Genomic DNA, 7,866 nt, shown 5'->3' with positions numbered 1-7,866 from the left:
TTTTTGGACTTTCCCTCCACTAATGCTACAACAAAAACATCAGTAAAAGTAACTCCAGCTCCATTGGTGAATATCCACTTAAGTCCATGTCATAATCAATTAAACAGAAACCACGTCGGTATCCATTTTAGCATTTAACTTCCAAATTAGAATGAATCAGTCCATGAAGTAACATGACTTGCCCAGCTGAAAAATAGATGAATGGATTCAAAAAATGCTGACCTGAAATTTGATTCCGGGTTGGTGAAAATGCTGACCTGAAATTTCAAACACATAAAATTGTTGAACTTAAAACCACAACTACACAAACCAAATGCTACAAAACAACACTTACAGCAAGAGTAATTAGGGCAATTTTCACTTATCTCACAATACAATCAAGATGATTTTCATCTTTGACACCATATTGTTCAGCAATAAAGAAACAAAACCAAGAAGTTAATGTTTACTCAGAACAGTCGTACGTTGATATCTTGTGCAATAAGACCCTGAACCAAGGCTCTATGGAGAGTGAGTGTCCAAGATTGATAATATTAAAAACTTACAAGTAAACATACAACACCAACAGTGTCTTAGAGAACACTATCAACAATACATCATACTGAATATATATCAGATAAACATCAAACTATATTTAAAATTAATAATTTCTTAATAGAAATAGAACCAGAAGTGTCTTGGGCAACAATTGTGGTAGTTTCTGATGGCTTTTCATTAGCAAGTTCATGTCGAAAATAACTGTCAAAAGGGTTACACCAGAAAATAACTGCAACCTGATATGTATTTTTAGAAACCCAAAGTCATATCACTAAGCAAACAAAAATAGGAAGGTAACATTGAATAGAATGCTAAAAGAAAATAGTAACACAAACACCTGAGCTTAGCAAAAGAGTTGTCATTAAAGACTTTGTTAGTAGTTAGAGTGAGAGGCATGTGAAGTGAGATAAAATCAGTAGTTGAGACTGCATGATCAAATCAAACCAATTCAACACCAACATCGCATGCTATATCAGCTGGAGCATAAGGATCATGTGCTATCACATTCATTCGTAACACTTTTGCTCGTCTCTCAACTTCAAATTCAACTTTTCCAAATCCCGTTACTGGCTTACTGCTAATGTTTTTCCAACAATTGATACTCCTACATAACTGTTTCTTAGCCATTTTCCTACAAAATTCATCAACTAAATCATTTTAGTCATCCGATCTCAAATCAATAAACACCAGAAGTAGAAACTCATGCATACAACTGTGAGATCCCAACATGAGACAACGTGGAACATAACAATATCGACATTTTCTTTGAGTTAGACTTTATAGATCATTAAAGTATTTTCTACCTTTTCTCAATCCAAAACCAGAGCCACTTCCAAAGCCAAATCCAGTGCTAGATATGATCATATCATTGAAGCTATTTTCAATTCTTCCGGTACCCATTTATATGTTAGAAACTATTTTTGTGATCAAGAATTCTTCAGAGACCTGTCTGTATAACTCAAAAGATTCACATCACGCGGGGGAATAGAGTAAAAAAACAGACTAATGCTCACCACATGAAGCTACCAGAAGTAGCTTGGGGTGCTAACAATGGATCTGATGCTTCCAGAGCATTTTGCAGTAAAACATCCTGGCATTTTCCCTGTATTTAATAAAAAAAAATTTATGATACCTCCTCATCTCCTACAAAATTGTAGGAATTAACCATCAATTCCCCCGGGATCAATGAAGGATCTCAATATGATGTATAATAGCAAAGCTGAAACTAACAATTAATTCTATAAAATTGAAGTTAGTGAGAAAGTAAGTTACCCAGAGACACCATCGGCAACAACAATAACTCCTCCATTATAGTTGCTCACAAAAAAGCATCTTCCCCACCTTTCTCATTATCTCGTACATGTCGAGAAGAATAAGCAGTTTTTCAGGTGACCTATTGCTTCTGGCAACAGCCTCTCCAAAACTAAGAAGCATTGCCATACAGCAGAAACAAAAACAATAAAACTAAGGAAGTGATGAACCATATCCAAGATGTATGTAGAGAAGCAATAATAAAAAAACTGCATCAAATAGAAGAACATTAAAATACGATTCTACACCATTAATCAATAATTCCATATATACCTGGAAAAAGCCCACTTGTTGGAAACAAACTCCTCAGCTTCTCTTCAATTTCTGCAAGAAATTGGTCAGCGCTAACTTCACAAAGGCGATAACAGTTGTTACGTTTGAACTGGTGTTTATTCAGACCTGCATTTCATTCAAAACAACATAAACAACAAAGAATCTCAAAATCAGTATATGATTCGTTTGAATCAGCAAATCGAAGGGCCAACAACAAAACCATAAGTTTATTTTCTGGACACTATAACAACAAAACAACAACAATGTCTAAACCTTCATCCTAAAATACTCAAATAATTAGAATAGAAACAATGTCCAAGTTAACCCATACCTTGTTAGCTTCAAACTCGGCGGTAGAACTCGATTCAGTCTATAACCTGAAAAATAAACCACAAAATCATCAAATAAACCACTAAAACCCTACCTACAAATTCAAAACCCTAAGTTTATAAGAAAACCAAAGAGAACCCATACTAGTTAGCTTCATAACTCAGCGGTAAAACTCGATCCAGTCTATATCCTGAAAAACAAACCACAAAATCATCAAATAAACCACTAAAACCCAAACTACAAATTAAAAACCCTAACTTTATAACCGATTATCACTATTTGAAACCCTAAAAAATCTGAATCCAATCGATTCGCACACCGTCCCCCGATTCAGACACCATTATTGTTTCAGATAACAAAAGAGAAAGAAGGGAGAAGAAGAATAGCAAAAGGAAGAGGGATATGGAAGCAAGATAGAAGCAGAAAGAGAAAAAAGAGAGAAAGAAGGTTGCTGTAGAGAGATAAGAGAGGATGTTGTAGAGAGAAAAGAGAGAAAGAAGGTTGTTGGGGAAATTTTGAGAGAGAGAGCGTGAGGAAAAAGAAAGTGAGAGAGAAGAAATTGGAAATGAGTAGAAAATTGAAATATGCATATATAAAATGATCACTTTAATATAATAATAATAAAATCTGACAAAAAAATGAGAAAAGACAATAAAAAAGCAAAATTGGGTAGGTGTTGGCAAAAGGGCAAAGGGCATAATAGTATTAACCAGGTACTTGTATTTTCTTATTTTATAGATAATATACAGTTGCACAATATAGCTAGGCCGAGCTAAAAACTATGGAATTAAAATTTATTTTCCTTTTGTAGCAAATGGGTAGTCGGACTATAGGGTGTATGGACCTACTAGTAATGAATTAGTTAATTTAACTTGGTCATATTTTTATATTTAACATTAATAATTTATATTTGATTTTGTGGTGAAGATATTGATTTTAAGTAAATTTATTTTATAAAATTGATTTTGATTAAAAATGAGTTGAAGATAAAATGATGTATGTTTAAATAATTTTGAAAAATTGAGTTGAACTTGAACAAGTGTAAATATTATATTTAAAATTAATTTTAATCGAGAACAATCAAATATATCTAATTCAATTCTACGTATTGATTCAATTTTAAATTCTTAAAACGTAAAATCAAACATACACATATCATAGCATGTGTTTGATTCACATGTTAGAAAAATTGATTTTAATTGAATTAATTATATAAATTAACTCAATTTAAAATAAATGAAATGTAAAATGATTTGAAATATTTTTGGTTGGGCTATTAATAGTTAGGGTCGGTTCCGACTTTTTAGAGGTCCAGGACAAATAAAAAAATAGATCCCTAACTAAAAAATATGTTTTACTCGCCTCCAAAATGAAGAAGAATCTCGGAGACAATATCAAAAATATGTAATCTTAATTGGTTGTTTTTAACAATAAAAGAATTTTAATGCAAATAATAAGTCATATGCAAATCATTAAAGAATTCAAAATCGAAATATGATTAATTAAATTAAGAATGTGAATCTTTTAAGTGTCTTAATTGCTCCAATTTCTAAGCCTAATCGGTAAAAAGTTTATTTCTATAATCAGATAATTGATAAAAGGTTTATTTCAAAGCAGAATTGATAATGAATTTATTTCATCATAAAAATTTGAAATAAAAAGTATTACACCAAAAGTGCATAGTAATTAAACTCGAAATACATTAAAATAAAATTATAAGAGTTACAATAATTAACAAGAATAAAATTTGATTTTAATTCTCATTATAAATTTTAATTAATTATATACAAATTATTTTATAATTAAAATTTAATAAATATTAATTGTCACAAAAATTATATCAAGAACTTATTGCAAACCTATGGAATGACTTGGCACTAAGGTATAAGGGTTACAATAAATAACAAGAATAAAATTTGATTTCAATTCTCATTATAATTTTTCATTAATTATATACAAATTATTTTATAATTAAATTTTAATAAATATTAGTTGTCACAAAAATTATATCAAGAACTTATTGCAAACCTATAGAATGACTTGGCAAAGGTATATGGAATTTAGAGAAAGATTGAAGTGTTAGTGTAAAATGATAACAATTGAAAGTTAAAAGCCACCAAGAATCGAATAGCAAACACTAAAGCTCTAATAAATGTAGCTCAACCGCTAGGCTACAGCTACAGAGTTGTTCACTAGTTTCGCTGACAAAAATACATTTTATGATTTCAGTATTATAAATTTTAACCACATCCCCTAAAATGAGGCCCCCATTTTTCTGAGGCCCTGGGTTGTGGGCCTGCTGCCCAGGCCCAGGGTCGGCCCTGATAATAGCCATTCCTTAGTAGCTTGTAGCTTGTGGACGGGAGATTGTTTGTTGACGTGAGTCTCGCATGTTCTTTGGTGGACCCTTGGAGGATTAAGGTGGTATTGTATTTCTATAAACTTCTTAACATGGGGGAAGCCCTACCCATTTTATAGAGTTTCCAAATATTATGGTATATTTAGCTGCAAGCTTTCACATTTTCTTCGTCTCAACCTCGTCTAAAAGCAACTCCTCAACCATCAAGTAGGGCGTTATAGGCGTCATCTAACTCGTGGGTTGAGTGACTTTGAAGGTGTTAATTTTTTCTATTTTGACACTAGGGACTGCTAGAGTTTCATGTATGAGTGTAGAGTTATGATTAGGTTTCTTGATGCTAGCAAGCTTTGAGAGGAGATCTGCTCAAGAGATATGTTCCCTGTGCACATATATTACTTCAAAGAATTTGAAAATATTAGATAATTCTCGTACGCTTGTGAGATATTTGATAATGATGTTGAATTTAAAATGCCTCAATTTATTATTCTCATTTGAAAATTTTGCATACATTTTAATTGCTAGTTAATTATTCACTTTTCCCTCATCCAATCGAGTTTACCTATGTATAAATATACATTCTTACTTAGTTATATTTTAAGATTCATTCTTAATGTTGGACTTTTTATTTAATTGTGGTTTAATTGCGATACTTTGACTTGTCTTCATTGCAGTTTTTAACATTTTTATTATGTTGGTTTTAGAGGGGTGGATTTAGTCCTACATTGCTTAGAGATATAACATGTGTTATATTTATAAATAGAGACAATCTTAACCCTACAAATTAATTTTGTAGAGATGAGTTAGGCTCAATCTAAATTTTGAGAAGATATCAGAGGCCCTAGATTCATTATTTGACTTTCCGCATCTTCCGAAGCATTAGGGTGTGTGTTGGATAGGGTGTATGTTGTAATTTTTGCCTTAATTGCGGTCCGCCTCTAGTCGCCTTAATTGGGACACTTTAGTTTGCCTTCATTATACCCCCTAACCCCTTCGTTAAGTGGAGGTAATCTTCACACTATAAGTCGATTTTGTAGGGATGAATTAGGTCTAACCCAAATTTTAAGACTTAATAATAATAATAATAATGGGGATGTGTTTCTAGAAGTTTTCTCTCTTATATAATTACCATGTAAAATTCATCTACAAACAAATATTTACAATAAACTAACATATCTTAAATACATATAATTTAAATATTGATTATTTAATAAATTTAAAAATGTATATTTTTAAAATAAGATCAAAGAGGGTTTTAAATTCAACATATATTTTTAGAAAAAATAGTATAATTATATTGCTCTGAAAATTTAATTATATAGTAATATTTGTAAAATTCATTCAAAAGTTAAATTTATTATAAATTAAATCAAGCATTTTGCCATGTCATCTCAGTAATTTAAAAATAACAGTATGGCTGGGTAGGATACATGGTCGTGATTGAGTGACGGTGTAAAACTTTTTTACACTGTTAGTGCATGCCCCCTTTTCTCTTAAATCAATATAAAAAAATTTTACACCGAAACATAGCTCATTTAAAAGTAAAAAATTTATTATTAAATAATATAATATTTTAAATCTTAAATAATTACATATATCATTTTTAAAATATTTTTTTATATTTAATCGCTTAGCTTATAATTTTAGTTAACATTAACCATTATTTAATAATTGATAAATTCTTAGGTATTTATAGACTTGTGTTGGGTATCAATACTTTTATTCCAAATAAATTAAATATTTAAATTATTTTAAAATATAATATGAGATTTGATAATTAGACGATGAATGTATCCAATCTCTGAGAATATCTGAATATTCACCTTAATAATTACATAAAATTTGCAACTTTTGTATTTATTATGTATAAAAGAAATCAGAGATTATCAACTAGCTAGGATAAGTCATAGAACATGGACGACCTAGAGTTGGAAATTTTGATTCCAGCTTGCATGGTCACAACTCACAGTTGATGTTGAAACTTGAAACAAAAATAAACACCCTTTTGTCTTAGTATGCTAATAAGATTAGCACCATATTAAAAGGAATATTTGAATTCTCTTTTAAATGGGGATGCTTTTCTATTTTTTATGCCAATCTCAAATTTATTTTTCATTCTTGTCCTTAATTTCAGTCGCAGAGGAATATTTTTCCCATTCTCATGTCCAAAAAATCTCTACGATAATTGAATCATAAGAAAATTTTCATAATTTTCGAAACACTAATATTTTTATTTTTTTTTTAAAATAACAAAAAAAAATACTTGTTGTTGCTAATATTTTTCTGTAAGAAATAATAAATATTAACATAACTTGTTACTATTATGCTTCTATAAATTTAGAACCAGAGTATTGATGTCGTCCAACACAATAGGTTTATTTCAATAAGAAGAGAGAAAAAAAAGGAGGAGACGGTAAGTACATCGTATATATAGAATGATTTTTTTAGCATTGGATACTTGAATAGTGAAATAATACATTATACAATAAAATATAAAAATAAAATGATCCATTAATGAACTTCTTTTTATAATACATTAATATTTTTTAAGTAAAATTATATAATATATAAAATATATAAGTTAAATAATATGGTTGAGTAGAGAATCCACGAGACAGATGATATTTTCTCAATCTCTGCCTCAAAGTATTATCGGAGAAACTTTTCCCTTCATCCTCATTCTCATGGAAAAAAGAATCATCCACTTTAACTAAAATTGTTTAAGTTTCTTAGCTTTTATCTTTTATTTTATTTTTTCATTTTCTTAACTTTGAGTAATAAGGAAGGGTAAATCTTGTAATTAACAAATTTATTTTGTTGCATGTAAACGCGTTAAATAAATTATTACAAAGTCAAGTAGGAGTCATGAGAAAACCAGAGAAATTAATCCAAAACGAAGGAAATCTCAATCCTTACGTTGCTGACTATTAGTTTGATGTAGTTGAGAGAGAGAAAATAATAATAAATGAAATCGATATTTTAGTGGAATCTCATTCCTTACGTTGGTGACTATCAATTTCTATGGGCCATTGATTGTAGACATGACTATATAAATGGAC

General features: G+C 29.9%; 1 long non-coding RNA gene across 1 annotated transcript; it reads right to left on the bottom strand.

Moving 5' to 3' along the window:
* Positions 1-1,432: 1,432 nt before the first annotated feature.
* LOC131607530 (uncharacterized) lies at positions 1,433-3,039 on the bottom strand. The gene is made up of 3 exons (XR_009285328.1): positions 2,596-3,039; positions 2,453-2,498; positions 1,433-2,247 (listed from the first exon to the last, which is right to left on the bottom strand). It is a non-coding gene; the product is annotated as an uncharacterized LOC131607530 (long non-coding RNA).
* Positions 3,040-7,866: the final 4,827 nt, after the last annotated feature.

This window comes from Vicia villosa, linkage group LG5 (assembly GCF_029867415.1).
Source record: "Vicia villosa cultivar HV-30 ecotype Madison, WI linkage group LG5, Vvil1.0, whole genome shotgun sequence".
Taxonomy (NCBI): domain Eukaryota; kingdom Viridiplantae; phylum Streptophyta; class Magnoliopsida; order Fabales; family Fabaceae; genus Vicia; species Vicia villosa.
This window is presented reverse-complemented; position numbering and strand designations above follow the sequence as displayed.